The sequence below is a fragment of the Erpetoichthys calabaricus genome, chromosome 2 (genome assembly GCF_900747795.2).
Source record: "Erpetoichthys calabaricus chromosome 2, fErpCal1.3, whole genome shotgun sequence".
Taxonomy (NCBI): domain Eukaryota; kingdom Metazoa; phylum Chordata; class Cladistia; order Polypteriformes; family Polypteridae; genus Erpetoichthys; species Erpetoichthys calabaricus.
This window is the reverse complement of record NC_041395.2, coordinates 31,264,281-31,280,716: the sequence shown is the minus strand read 5'-3', so window position 1 is coordinate 31,280,716 and position 16,436 is coordinate 31,264,281.

The window sequence follows — 16,436 nt, the reverse complement described above, 5'->3', positions numbered from 1 at the left end:
TAGCACTCCGTCTCAATCAATCTTTTCTCTTTACCTGCACTTGTTTGACTGCTCTGCTCCAGCAATCACCAAACCAGTGGCGCAAGATATTCAAAATCATCAACTCCTATTCTGTTCCATTTGTTTTTCTTCCCATCACATTATTTCTGCTCCATTTTATTCTAACATAATGCACAACTGGTGCCCCCAATTGCCATGCTGTTGCCAGCTGGCAGTCATTAATTAATGTGCACACGTGCGCATCCTGCACCAACACAAACTAAAAATTGGGTGTGCCATCACCTTCTTCTTCTTCTTTTGGCTGCTCCCATTAGGGGTTGCCACAGCGGATCATCTTCTTCCATATCTTCCTGTCCTCTGCATCTTACTCTGTTAGATTCAAGATTCTTTATTTGTCACATGCACAGTTATACAGGACAACATGCAGTGAAATGCATCCTGATCTGCTTATCAAAAAATGTGCAAAGTTGGAAGAATATCAGTTAGATTAATAAGAAGTCCTAGATTGAAAGATAACAATATAATAGAACATAAATGAATAAGTAAAATTAAGTGAAATAAAGTAGAATTAAGTGTTAAGGTAAAATAGTGCAGTGATTATTGTGCAAAACCAAAGTTAGACAGGTGCATAGTGTTAAAGGACAGACCAATTCCAAAACAAGGTAAAGGTAGATGACATGGTACAATTACAGTCCAGTCTAAGTATGTGGAGGGTCATGGATGAGATGGCATGTTCTGATTTAACAGTCTTATGGCTTGAGGATAGAAACTCCTTCTGAGTCTCTCTGTCCTGGCCAGGATGCTACAATGCCTTTTGCCTGATTTTAACAGATGAAACAGGCTATTGCTGGGATTAGAGGAGTCTTTGATAATCCTGAGAGCTCTGGTCCTGCATCTTCTGGTGTAAATGTCCTGCACAGATGGTAGACCTGACCTGCAGCAGCGTTCCGTTGCATGGATCACTCTCTGTAGGGCTTTACGGTCCTTAACACAGCAGTTTCCAAACCAGGATGTAATGTTCTCTGTCAGGATACTTTCCACAGCGCCAGAGTAGAAAGTCTTAAGAATCCCTGAAGTGACCCCAAACTTCCTAAGCTGTCTCAGATGGTAGAGTCTCCGCTTTGCCCTTTTGGTCTGAACTTGGATGTGTTCAGACCATGTCAGGTCCTCGGAGATGTAAACCCCCAGGTATTTAAAACTGTTCACCCTTTCCTTGCCTCCCCTTAGCTAGTGATAACGGTTTGTTAATTGATTTTTAGTTTGACCTTTGTCACTACTACACGGGCAGAGCCACGGGGAACAGCTAGTATGGAATAAACGATGATGGGTGCCAATTACTTTTGTCATTTATTTCAGATACATCTATAGGAATGCTGCTGCTGCCAAACCTTGCCCCTCCGTTATCTGGCAGGATAATGAGGATCCACACACTTCTGTTTTTTTTTTTTCCATGTTAACTTTAATTGAATACTAAATGACAGACAGATGAGTGCAGAATTAACCCATGAAAACACCTCCAGAGCGAAACTAAGCACCATTCTTTTTGTATGAATTTTAGAGAAGCGAAAATCAATTTATTTTATGATTTTTTTGCAAAGCAAAATACTAAGCTTCAATGAGGATTAGTTAGCTCATCACTACTTGGTTTGTGTGTGTCTAATTATGATCTGGTGACTTATTGACAGATGATGCCCAGCATTCACCTTGTGCTACCCTGGTAATTTCCAGCTTCCAGCAAAAAACAGAGCTGGATTAAGCAGTTTCAGTAAAACAAAAATGAAACATTGTAGAGACTGAAGATACATTTCTAGGCAGCAAAAAAATCTAAATTATAAAAAAACAGAACACTGCAGGAGCATGACATTAGTAACACGAGAATGATAAACCAGAAATGTTAGCACAGGGCAAGTCAGTATCAAAGGAGGCTCCAAGAAGAAGAAGAAGGATGTGTAGATGAAACACCAAAGTCTCCATGTCAACACAATAAAAAGAGCATCAGTAAAAGCTGCAGTAAAGAACCAAGGGAGATTCCCTGGGAAGATGAAGTTTGTATGAGAACTGACGGTTCAATAATACAGGAATAGCAGGGACAGGTAGAAGGATCTCCAGCTTGATGTCCCCTTGAAAGAGCAGAGCTGCTACTGACATTGGAGGTAATTGAAGGCCTTAGTTGAAACTGACCCCCGTATTTAGATTAATAGGGGCCTTGAGGCCATGAAGTTGGGAGGTATCTCAGTGGCAGGAGTTCAACTGGCAGGAGGAAAAGGGAAGCCAATTTAAGCCCCTGTCACAGTACACGACCCTTCCAATGATTTTCACTTGTAGCCTTCATCTACATAATCTTAGAGAATTAGGGGGCAATTGAGGCGTGATCTAATGACATTAAGTCATGTAGTTTGTTATTTGCAGTGATTAGCTTTGTCTCAAACTGCAGGCCTGGATGCTGTGTGCCCGAGATAAGTCAACAAATGAGCATTAACCCTGTAAGTACAATGCACACAAACAGAAGAGGGGCTTGTCTCTGTTTGATGTCTCATGTTTGTCTTACAGCAACAGAATTGAAGAAGGAAACAAAAGGGCATTACATTTGCATTAGTGGTGTGCCTGCTAGTTTCAATGTAATGTGCATTTAAAAATTAATTGTTTATGAAATGAACATTTTAAAATTCAATTCAAGATTAAAAAAATTTCACATGCAGACTTACAGGTAGAACATGCAGTGAAATACAAATCTGACTAGCTCCAGATTGTGCTAATTAAAAGAGAGGACTAACAAAAAAGGGAGTTATCTTAAAATAATCTAGCTATTAAACATTAAGCTAGAAGAGAGTATCATTGTGAAAAAGTTTTATTTTTTACGATATGACTAAGACAATATGTGCAATTAGCAGTAGTAGAAGTATAATCTCTCTATATATAAAATCCAACATCTCTCTGCCTGTATGTCTATCCGCTTTTCACGAGAGAAATACTTAACGGATTTAGATCAGGTTTTTTTCCATAATTTGCTTGAACATTCTGGTTGATTTTGCGACCTCTCTCTTCGCACTAAGTATCATAATTCGCTTGCGGTACCGATTTATTTGCGTGAATCCGAGTGAGACACGGGGCAGAGGGGGAGGGTGGCAGGGCCCTCCTCACTCACACACCAGCCTCGGGGCATATCTTACATCCGCTTAGCTAGTGAACAAGAGAACTACTTAATGGATTTAAATCTTTTTTTTTTTTCTAGAATTTGCTTGAACATTCCGGTTGATTTTGCGACTTCTCTCATAGCACCAAGAATCATAGTTTGCTTGCAGGAGCGATATATTCGCGCTAATCCGAGACAGAGGCTGCGGGCCGAGGGGAGAGGGAAGTGTGACATCTGGAGTGGGAAGTCGTCTACCTCCGAGTTTTGGAGCGTAACTTGCCTCCGCTTAGCTAGCGATACTTTTTTGTTTTATTGATTTTTTAAAGTTTGTCCTGTTTCATTAGCACGCGGGTGGAGCTGCGGGGAATGGGTAGTACTGTACATATATAAACATTATAACAATAGTGGTATGAATCTGATACAACAATTTCATTATGTTTAACTTTAGGACAAGTTGTTAAGTAGAACAGCTTAGTAAATATAGCAAACTTACCAACTACAAGATGTAGTCTGTGGCTAAAGCACTGCAGCCTGGTCCACTTGTTAAGGGATGCAGCTTTCACCATCTTTTCTGCATTGTCTGTTGTTATACAGATTAGACGTCTTTCTTCTAGACCCCAGGGCAGCCAATGCTTCCTCTCAAACATCTTGCAATGTTTGCTTGTATGATCCTCCGGGAAAAATGCTGTTTGCAAACAGTGACTGTTTAGTTGGAAGTCCTCTTTAATAGAGTGGACAGTCAGACTTAAGTAGGGCTCTATTGTCCGGCTGGACCACAAATGCATTGTTGCTGCAAAATATTCCACTTCTGACAACCCTGATTGAATGTTTGCCTTGAATTTCTCATACAACTCTGGGACGGTGATGTGAGAAAAATAGTTGCGTGATGGTATTACATACCGCTTGTCAAGCAACTGGATCATCTTTTTAAAAACCTCTTTGTTAACTGTGCTAATTAGTACTAATTCTTTCATGAGGTGAAATGTTATTGCATCCGTGACTTCTCTCTGCAGTTTGGAACCCCTCTCGTATGGTGTAACATGGCAAACATGTCCGAAATAACTTTTAGCTTTGGACAGCATTCAGACCTGGCTTTGTACTTGTCATACAGAGTTTTGTGGTGCCAGTTTAAATTATCAAACAAATCAGTCATGTTGCCTTGTGTTGTGGTAACAATTGCAAAGCACTGTCGACAAAGTACAGTACCTGTTTTTGGTCTACATCATCCTTTCTGCAGCCCAAATATTCCTAACGACTGACATTGTGTTTCTTTTTGTAACTAAATCTTCCAGTGTTAATTTTCCTGTTCGTTACTCATTTCTGGGTCCACTGTGAATTGTGATCGACAACTAGCGAGGCACTGCTTTGTTTATTTAAGAATGAATGTGACGAGAAGGTGCTCACTTCGGGATACTGGATGGGGCAGAGACGGAGCTCAAAGGGGCGTGCACATACATGGGCGGGGTTTTGATTTCAGACTCGCCTGTGTAACGTTCTCTGCATTTGCATAATCAGATGTGGGAGGCTTGGAGTTTGTTGCCCCACCCCCATCCTCTTTGCTGCTGCAAGGAGATTTACTCGCTCTGCCAAAACACTTCTTCATTTTTCTCTCAAAATGATCGGTTCATAAAATGCTGCGTAAGCTCCAGTATATTATTATATATTTTAGAATGAGTTTCCTTCTGCTGTCTCCTGTTTAAATGAAATGTTAACATGTCATTACATCATTACAGTTTGTCGGTTTTGAACCAGGGTATATTCTTTCAATTCAAAAGCTTTGTATTTATTTATGTGTCAATTTTATGTACAAGTTACTGTTCTGAACTGACTTTGCAAAAAATAACAGAAATAAGTAAATAGCACTGCATGTTCTGCAATGTGACTATTGCACATGCACACATTGTGACAATGATGCTGAAACAATATATTGTGTAGCCCTAGGCTCAAACCGCTTCACTTTTTCCATATTTTGCTATGTTGCAGCCTTATGCTAAAATCATTTAAATTACTGTAATTATTCCTATATCAAGGAACACCTAATGCCCCAGAATGACAGTGAAAACAGAATTTTAGAAATTCTTTCTTGACCATGTTCCTGTGAAGTCTGCTTCTCAGACTGTCATCATTTTCGAGGCACCTTTCCCACCTCCTGTCCAGTTGTATACTTCTCATCTTTGAAAGTGACTCTCTCAGCATGCGCCATTACTCCTCCTCATGCGTCTCACACACACACTTCCCTTTTTGCCATGTTATTAAAGGTAAAAAACTGGTAAATCACAACAAAGCTAAGCTGGCCAATCAGATTGCTTAGAGGGGCTGGATACACATATACTGTATGTGTATATATATATATATATATATATATATATATATAAATATATATATATATATATATATATATATATACACACACATACAGTATATACACATATATACAGTACTGTGCAAAAGTTTTAGGCAGGTGTGAAAAAATGCTCTAAACAAAGAATGCTTTCAAAAATGGAAGTGTTAATAATTTATTTTCATCAATCAACAAAATGCAGTGAATGAACAAAAGAGAAATCTAAATCAAATCAATATTTGGTGTGACCACCCTTTGCCTTCAAAACAGCATCAATTCTTCTAGGTACACTTGCACACAGTTTTTGAAGGAACTCGGCTGGTAGGTTGTTCCAAACATCTTGGAGAACTAACCACAGATCTTCTGTGGATGTAGGCTTCCTCACATCCTTCTGTCTTTTCATGTAATCTCAGACACACTCGATGATGTTGAGATCAGGGCTCTGTGGGGGCCATACCATCACCTCCAGGACTTCTTGTTCTTCTTTACGCTGAAGATAGTTCTTAATGACTTTGGCTGTATGTTTGGGGTCGTTGTCCTGCTGCAAAATAAATTTGGGGCCAATCATACGCCTCCCTGATGGTATTGCATGATGGATAAGTATCTGCCTGTATTTCTCAGCATTGAGAACACCATTAATCCTGACCAAATCTCCAACTCCTTTTGCAGAAATGCAGCCCCAAACGTTCAAGGAACCTCCACCATGCTTCACTGTTGCCTGCAGACACTCATTATTGTACCGCTCTCCAGCCCTTCGACGAACAAACTGCCTTCTGCTACAGCCAAATATTTCAAATTTTGACTTATCAGTCCAGAGCACCTGCTGCCATTTTTCAGCACCCTAGTTCCTATGTGGCGGCACGGTGGCGCAGTGGGTAGCGCTGCTGCTTCGCAGTTGGGAGACCTGGGGACCCGGGTTCGCTTCCCGGGTCCTCCCTGCGTGGAGTTTGCATGTTCTCCCCGTGTCTGCGTGGGTTTCCTCCGGGCGCTCCGGTTTCCTTCCAAAGACATGCAGGTTAGGTGGATTGGCGATTCTAAATTGGCCCTAGTGTGTGCTTGGTGTGTGGGTGTGTTTGTGTATGTCCTGCTGTGGGTTGGCACCCTGCCCAGGATTGGTTCCCTGCCTTGTGCCCTGTGTTGGCTGGGATTGGCTCCAGCAGACCCCCGTGACCCTGTGTTCGGATTCAGCGGGTTGGAAAATGGATGGATGGATAGTTCCTATGTTTTTGTGCATACTTGAGTCGCTTGGCCTTGTTTCCACGTCGGAGGTATGGCTTTTTGGCTGCAACTCTTCCATGAAAACCACTTCTGGCCAGACTTCTCCGGACAGTAAATGGGTGTACCTGGGTCCCACTGGTTTCTGCCAGTTCTGAGCTGATGGCACTGCTGGACATCTTCCGATTTCGAAGGGTAATAAGCTTTCATCTGCTGCACTGTTTCCTTGGCCGACCACTGCGTCTCCGATCCTTAACGTTGCTCGTTTCTTTGTGCTTCTTCAAAAGAGCTTGAACAGCACATCTTGAAACCCCAGTCTGCTTTGAAATCTTTGTTTGGGAGAGACCTTGATGATGCATTATAACTACCTTGTGTCTTGTTGCTGTGCTCAATCTTGCCATGACATGAAACTGTCTTCTACAACTTCACCTTGGTAGCAGAGTTTGGTTGTTCCTCACCCAGTTTTAAGCCTCCTACACAGCTGTTTCAGTTTCAGTTAATGACTGTGTTTCAACCTACGTGTGACATTGATGATCATTAGCACCTGTTAGGTAGAATTGGTTAATCAGACACCTGACTAGAATCCTACAAAATCCCTGACTTTGTGCAAGTGTACCTATAAGAATTGATGCTGGTTTGAAGGCAAAAGGTAGTAACACCAAATATTGATTTGATTTAGATTTTTCTTTTGTTCGCTCACTTTGCATTTTGTAAATTGATAACAATAAACAATCATTATTTATATTTCTGAAAGCATTCTTCGTTTACAGCATTTTTTCACACCTGCCTAAAACTTTTGCACAGTACTGTATACACAGTATACTGCTCAAAAAATTAAAGGAACACTTTTTAATCCGAGTATAGCATCAAGTCAATGACACTTTTGGGCTATTGATCTGGTCAGTTAAGTAGTAGAGGGGATTGTTAATTAATTTCAGCTGCTTTGGTGTTAATGAAATTAACATCAGGTGCACTAGAGGGGCAACAATGAGACGACTCCCAAAACAGGAATGGTTTAACAGGTGGAGGCCACTGATATTTTTCTCTTCTCATCTGTTTTTTTAACTAGTTTTGCATTTGTCTACAGTCAGTGTCACTACTGGTAGCATGAGGCGATACCTGGACCCTACAGAGCTGGCACAGGTAGTCCAACTTCTCCAGGATGACACATCAATACGTGACATTGCCAGAAGGTTTGCTGTGTCTCCCAGGGAATGGAGGAGATTCTAGGAGACAGGCAGTTACTCTTGGAGAGCTGGACAGGGCCCCTCGTAGAAGGTCTTTATCCCATCAGCAGGACCCACCGGTATCTGATCCTTTGGGCAAAGAGGAACAGGATGAGCATTTCCAGAGCCCTACAAAATGACCTCCAGCAGGCCACTGGTGTGAATGTCTCTGACCAAACAATCAGAAACAGACTTCATGAGGGGGGCCTGAGGGCCTGATGTCCTCTAGTGGGCCCTGTGCTCACTGCCTGCCTGACACTGTGGAGCATGATTAGCATTTGCCATAGAATACCAGAATTGGCAGGTCCACCACTGGCACCCTGTGCTTTTCACAGATGAGACCAGGTTCGCCCTGAGCGCACGTGACAGACGTAAAACGGTCTGGAGAAGCCGTGGAGAACGTTATGCTGCCTGTAACATCGTTCAGCATGACCAGTTTCGTGGTGGGTCAGTGATGGTCTGGGGAGGCATACCTATGGAGGGACGCACAGACCTCTACAGGATAGACAATGGCACCTTGACTGCCATTAGGTATCAGGATGAAATCCTTGGTTCATTGTCAAACCCTATGTTGGTGCAGTGGGTCCTGGGTTCCTCCTGGTGCACGACAATGCTCAGCCTCATGTGGCGAGAGTATGCAGGCAGTTCCTGGAGGATGAAGGGATTGATACCATTGATTGGCCCCCCACGCTCGCCTGACCTAAATTCAATAGAACACTTCTGGGTGTGACATTATGTTTCGCTCCATCCAACGCCGCCAGGTTGCACTTCAGACTGTCCAGGAGCTCAGTGATGCCTTGGTCCAGATCTGGGAGAAGATCCATCAGGACACCATCCCTCTTCTCATTAGGACGTTGTCAGGCATGCATACAAGCACGTGGGGGCCATACAAACTACTAAGTACGATTTGAAGTTGCTGCAATGAAATTTTGGCATAATGGACGAGCCTACCTACTGCATCATTTTTTCACTTTGATTTTCAGGGTGTCTTTGAATTCAGTCCTCTGTAGGTTGATAATTTTCATTTCCATCAAATGATGTGGCATCCTTTCATTCCTAACACATTACCATATCAGTCCATATCAGTAGAGATAGCCAGCAGGATTTTTTTTCCCATTGAGATCTGTTGTGTTTTCAAAGTGTTCCTTTAAATTTTTTGAGCAGTTATATATATCTATATCTATATATCTATATATATATATATATATATCTATATATCTATATATATATATATATATATCTATATATCTATATATATATATATATATATCTATATATCTATATATATATATATATATATATCTATATATATATATATATAAAGGAGAGTTGGGAGCCGTGTGGCTGCGTTTGTGTGTTTGTGGAGGGACGGAGAGTTAAGGCGGGTGTTGGAGTCACGTGATCATCTCCCCTCCCATTCACCTGATTTCATTCACTTCATTTTGCTCCGAGCTGAGCTCCGTAGCTGATGTGGTTAGTCCTTTCTCCTTTACTGATTTACTGTTTAGTAGATGCGGTACTTACTGAATAGTATTTTTTCCTTTAGTGTTTCTTAGTGTTTAGTAGACGCGGTGTGCCGGTGTTCCCGGCGGTGTTGCAGTTTAGTGTTACTTTCTACTTCGTTTTTGTACTTTAGTGTTTAATAATAAATAATAATAATTCATTACATTTATATAGCGCTTTTCTCAGTACTCAAAGCGCTAAAATAGTGAGTGATACTTAGCTGACAGCAGTGTAGAAGCAGCACAGCACAACGCTGCCGGTAGGACAGGTAGATATGGTAGCGTAGGTGAGAGGCGATAGCAAGCAGCAGGAGGAGGAAGCAGGATTTGGATGTTCCAATACACAGCTATAAACAGTAACGCTTGGTAATTTCAGGCATGATCGCCCCAGAGCCATAAGCCATAAGCCAGGTTAGTATGAACATCAGATCAGTTCCGGGTCGTAGAGTACTGTAAGATGAAATGGGAGCAGATCAGCATGCTTTGTTTCCTTACAAACCTCCCATAGTTTATGAAGACACACAGCAACAATTAAATCATACAGATTCTGGTGTATTCGCAATTGCATTTGCTGTGTGTATTTCTTTAGGTATTGACCCAAGTGATCAAGTTTTTACTATTTCTTCAATGCGAAATCATTTACAAATAATTTTTGTTACTCGACAATTGCTTCCATTCCCTGTCGAAAGTAGCCGACGGGCGACACCAGTTACAACTATTCAGTGCGTTCAAAGACCTGTATGAAGTACGGCCACTAACACAGTTACTCATAAAAGGGAGATGACTTGGTGTGGGAAATAGGTATTGAAACTACCTTGGAAGACATGCAATCAACCAGGCGATTAAACAGATCTCAAGAGACGTCTTCTAGGTTGGAAAAAAAGCGCTTGGCTGCCAATACTGATTCTCTGTGCAAGAAAGGACAGAGCTGCCTGTACTTCCTTAGAAGACTGGCATCCTTCAACATCTGCAGTAAGATGCTGCAGATGTTCTATCAGATGGTTGTGGCGAGTGCCCTCTTCTACGCAGTGGTGTGCTGGGGAGGCAGCATTAAGAAGAAGGATGCCTCACGCCTGGACAAACTGGTGAGGAAGGCAGGCTCTATTGTTGGCATGGAGCTGGATGGTTTGACATCCGTAGCAGAGCAACGGGCACTCAGCAGGCTCCTATCAATTATGGAGAATCCACTACATCCATTAAACAGTGTCATCTCCAGACAGAGGAGCAGTTTCAGCGACAGACTGCTGTCACTGTCCTGCTCCACTGACAGACTGAGAAGATCATTCCTCCCCCAAACTATGCGACTCTTCAATTCCACCAGAGGGGGTAAACGTTGAACATTATTCAAGTTATTGTCTGTTTTTTACCTGCATTTTTTATTACTCTTTAATTTAATATTTTTTGCTGCTGGAGTATGTGAATTTCCCCATGGGATTAATAAAGTATCTATCTATCTATCTATCTATATTATATATATATTCACGGCATTCGAAGTCTGTGTCACAATCTGATTGTATGGGTGGTTACCTACCAGGTAACGCTTGTGGTTGGCCAGCAGTAAACTATTTCAACCATTATATATATATATATATATATATATATATATATATATATATATATATATATATATATATATATATATATATATACACACACACACACATCTATATAAATAAAAATGTAAATGTTCGTTTGTTCAAAACCTTAAATCTCCGAAAGTTCTTCACCGATTGCTTTGAAATTTTGACACAACGTTGCATTCGAATATGCATGTGTTTTTATATACATATTATATAGATGTCACACCTGTAACAGGTAAAAACATGCTTTTTTTGAAAACACAGCACCATCTGTTGGATGTAAAAGCAACACACGCTATACTAAATATTTTACGATTCTATTTCAATGTTTCGATCAAATACATTTGTAAGTACGTGAATAAAGGCAGCGACATGGCAGTTTTTGGCGTGCAACCAGAAAGAAGTGATAGGAATGCGGTCATACATATCAATGAAATCGCACAGCATTAGGCTGGAAGATACATAAGCAGCAATGAAGCTGTATGGTGAATTCTTTCATTTCCCATACATGAATGAAGTCCAGATGTTGTTCACTTAGCAGTACATCTAGAAAATGGACAACGCGTTTATTTCACATCTGCAAAATATGTAACAAATAGCGCTGAATCCACTGGCTACAACGTTAACTGCTTTCTTTACGTTATGTCAAAATGACGTGTTTGTGAAAACACTGCTGTATTCGGAAGTGCCTACGTATTACACATGGAATGCGAGTAGAAAATCATTTGAACAACGCAAACGAGGAGAGCGAGTCAACGGACAACCTGGCATATTCAAAGAAACTACGATAGGCAGACTGTACACTGTGCATCCCAATCAAGATGAATGCTTCTTTGTTCACATGCTGTTGGTAAATGTGCCCGGTCCAACGTCTTTCCAGCAATTGAGAATTATCAACGGCGTTACACATGCCACTTTCCGAAGTACATGTCAAGCTCTGAATTTATTGGTGAACGACCGACACTGGGATGTATACATTAATGACGCGTGCAACACGTCACATCCAAATCAAATTCGTGCATTGTTTACAATCATATTGACCGCCTGCTCTCCTTCATCTCCAACACAGTTATGGGAGAAATATAAATCGCACATGGCTGAAGATATTTACCGTCGAATACGCGAGTAAAATTCAAATATAAACATGGATTTCACAGCAGAAATCTACAACTAAGCGGTGATAATGATTGAAGATTTGTGCTTAGAAATCGCGAACAAAGTTCTCAATCAATTGGGAATGCCATCACCAAATCGATCTGCTCCTGCTTCGTTCGATGTAGAATCACGTCGTGAACAAAATTACAACACGGGTGATCTTTTGTTGTATGTGCAATCAAATATTCCTAAGCTAACGCTTCAGCAAAAAGGCATTTACGATCAAATAATGCAAACTGTCAATAACGGGGTTGGAGAAATCTAGAAATTGGGAACGGAAAGGTGCCGGTTGATCTGACCTCAGGACGAATTTCATTGCCTCATAACTTCTGCAATTTAGTGACGTCAAAAGAATTGGTTGAAAAAGTATTTCCCAATATTCAAAACCAATTATAAGAATCACAATTGGCTGAGTGAACAAGCTATACTTGCGGCCAAAAACAAAGATGTCTGCGAACTTAACAATATTACTCAGTCTAACATTCTGCACAGACAATGGAACAACAAAAAATATTGTATACCCACAAGCATTGTGAAATTAAGCATATTAGAAACGTGCACTTTCTCTTTACTTTCTTTTCCATTTAACCAGACTGAGCCACAGCAACGCGTGGCCGGGTACAGCTATACATATATATAATACACACACACACACACACACACACACATACAGTATACATACACATATACATCTATACTAATAAAATGCAAAGCCCTCACTGACTCACTCATCACTAACTCTCCAACTTCCCGTGTAGGTAAAAGGCTGAAATTTGGCAGGCTCATTCCTTACAGCTTACTTACAAAAGTTAAGCAGGTTTCATTTCGAAATTCTACACGTAACGGTCATAACGGTCAACAATGTCCGCCATGTTAAACTTTCTAATTTATGGCCCCATCTTCACGAAATTTTGTCATATTACAACCGGAGGGGCGAACTGACAACGTCGTATACAAAGAGATCCTTAACAAATAATTATTAGTACATTTTCCCTCAGTTTATTATTTAAAATTTTAAAGCAGTACTTCGCCGCTGCGAAGCGCGGGTATTTTGCTAGTATATATATTATATATATATATATATATATATATATATAGTAGAAGGCATCCGTCCATCTTGGAAGATGATGGCTGCGCCATAATGCTGTTCAGTACAACATCTGGAGTAGCTCAGCAATCCGATCCTTGCCTGGAAGGCCCAGGTCCTGCGTACAAGGATGGATTTTGAAACTGAAGCCTGGGTTTGTTGTTTCTGCCTCTTGCATTACATTCTGTCCTCTAGCTGCTGATTGCGTCTTTCTTCGCCTCTCTTGATGACTTTTTGAATGAAACAGTGCCAGCCACTTTGCTTCCCTGTGTGCTGTTCTCAATTCTCAGGGTCGATGCTTGTCAAGACGCTTGCAGACATCTTTGTACTACAGTGCTGGGTGGCCCACTGGGCAATGTCTTATGGCCAGCTCACCATACATGACATCCTTGGGAATGCAACCATCTGGCATTCTATGTCCATGTCCTAGCCAGTGCAGTCATCTCTGGCTAAGGAGAAGATGCATGCTCAGTGAGTTGGCTTGCTCCAGTATGGTGGTGTTGGTAACTTTGTTTTGCCATGTGCTGTCGAGGATGTGTAATAGGCAGTGAAGGTGGAAAAAAAAGAAGTTAATTGGCAGCAAAAATAGGTCACTAATTTAGAAAAGGGTTAGAATGAAATCCTGCAGCCACTGGTGCCCTCCAGGACTGGAGTTTGGGACCATGTTCTAGACAATTTTCCTTCCTAGCATAAGTAGTCCAGGATTTGCTGCCATACAGCAAGGTGCTGAGGACACATGCCTGGTATACCTTCAGTTTGGTGTTCAGGGTCAGCTGATTGTTGGTCCATACTCTCTTGCTCAGTTTGGCCATCACAGGGGGCACCTCTGGCAATCCGTCTGTCGATTTCACTATCGAGTGATAGGTTGCTGCTGATGATGAAACCCAGGTAAGTAAAGTGGTCGGTGATTTCAAGCACTGTGCTGTCAGTACTAATCGAAGGTGGAGCAGGGACGTCCTGGCCCATGACATTGGTCTTCTTAATGCTAATAGCCAGCCCAAACTCCCTGCAGGCAAATACTATACAAAATGGTTCATCAGCTGCTGGAGGGCCGCTTCAGTATGTGAAGTCAGGGCGACATCATCAGCAAACAGCAATTCTCTAATGAGGATTGTGTGAATCTTGGTCTTTGCCCTTAGGCGACTTAAGATTAACAGATTCCCATCACTCCTGGTATGCAGGTTGATGCCTTCGACAAGGCCCTAGAATGCGAAGTTCAGTACTATAGAGAAACAAATGCCAAACAGACAGTTGGTGCAAGGACACGTCCTTGTTTCACACCACTCTTGATTGGGAAGGGATCAGAAATGTCCCCATCGTAGCTGACCACACCCTGTGTATCCTCATGAAAAGAGGTTATAACACTAAGCAACTGGGGAGGGCAGCCGATTTTCTTTAGCAGCTCAAACATACCTGTCCTAATCACAAGGTCAAAAGTCTTGGTCAGACTGATAAATGTGATGTATAGTGGTTTGCCTTGTTCTCGGCCTTTCTCTAGGAGCTGAAGTATAGAGAAGATCATGTCGACTGTGGATCTTTCAGCCCTAAAGCCGCACTGCGATTCTGGATAAATGTGATCTGCTAGGACTTCCAATTGAGTTAAAACCACACGGGTGAAGACCTTGCCTACAATGTTCAGTAAGGAGATGCCCCGATAACTGTTACCGTCACTGAGATCACCCTTATTTTTATACAAGGTGACTATCTTGTTGGCATTATGTATGTCCTATGGTACATTGCCTTCCCTCCAGCAGAGGCACAGGAGCTCATAAAGTAGCTTTAGTAAGGTGGGCTTTCCACATTTAATGATCTCTGGTGGTATGCCGTCCTCTCCTGGTGCCTTTCCACATTTTAGGGCATTATCAGCTTTGCTAAGTTCATTCACAGTTGGTCTTCTAGGACAGGCAGGTCTTTGATATGTGTAACACTACCCAAGTGACAGAGTTTTCTGTGGAGTACAGGCCTAGATAGTGTTTGACCCATCGACTCTGTTTGTTTTTGGCTGTGATTACCGGTCCTGTCTTAGACTTTGAAGTTGCACACTTCTTCATTTGTTTACCTATTGCTTGATTAATGCCTTCATACATGCTCCTGATGTTGCCAGTGTCTCATGCCAGCTGAATAGTGCCTGACAGTTGAAACCAATAGACATTTGTGCAGTGATGAACAGTTTTGTGGACCTTGCGACAGCCATCTTTCAGTTTCTGTTGATTGTGCTGGCTTGGGTCGTGCTTATAAGTGATAAGCGCATTTTGCTTAGCGTCAATGATTGGCTCTAACACCGATATGCCAGCCTCAAACCAGTCTGCATCATAGCGCTCTTTCTTGCATAAGACATGATGGCAATGCTGTAGGTGGTGTTTCTGAGGGAATTCCATCTTGCTTCTGCGCATGTGGTATAGTGGGTCCCCAGCTCCCGTTCTAAGGCCAGTTTTTAAAATAATCACCACACTAGTGGCTTAGCGAGGGGACGTGGTGGTTGTGTGGCTAAAGCGGTTCTCGGGGCGATTTGCGGTGTGGGCGTTTCTCACCTAAGTGCACAGGTGAGAGACCGCCTGCATCCGTGATTGTTCCTGGGGCTGCTAATTTGCTACAGCTGCCATGCCCTCTTGATATATAGAAGCACGAGTCGGCTAGGGGGGAGAAAGAAAAAAGAAAGACGGAGGTTGCTGGAGAGCACGAAGCAGGGTGGTGAAAGAGCCGGTGTGAGCGAGCGAGAAAGAGAACGAGCGAGCGCATGCAGGCTCGCAGACAGGCAGTTGAAAGGTGAGCCCCAAGAAGGGTGTTTGGCCAACACTTGGTGGGGGCAGAAGGACGCGGTTGCTCCTGCTGAGATTTGTAGGAAGGAACGGGCATGACCGGCAGAAGGACGATTGGCCACGTAAGGCCGGGAAGGCAGTGGGAGTCGGGAGGCTTGGTGGGTGAAGCCCTTGTTGTGAGTGTCCTGGTCGTCAAGGAAACCAAGTCTCGATCTGGGATGAGCGCGTGACCAAAGCCAGGAATCGGGAGGCCTCCAGACCGGTCGAGCGGAGTGAAGGTCAGCTGCAGAGAGAGCGACTCGCCTGATGCAGGGCCCAGATGGGAGAAGAAGGAGAGACGCTAGGGTACAAGAAGCACCGGGCTCTGTAAATGTTTAAAAGTACTGTTCCCAGCATTGTGTTTTAACCTCGATTTTTAAAGGATTGTTTTGTTTTCTA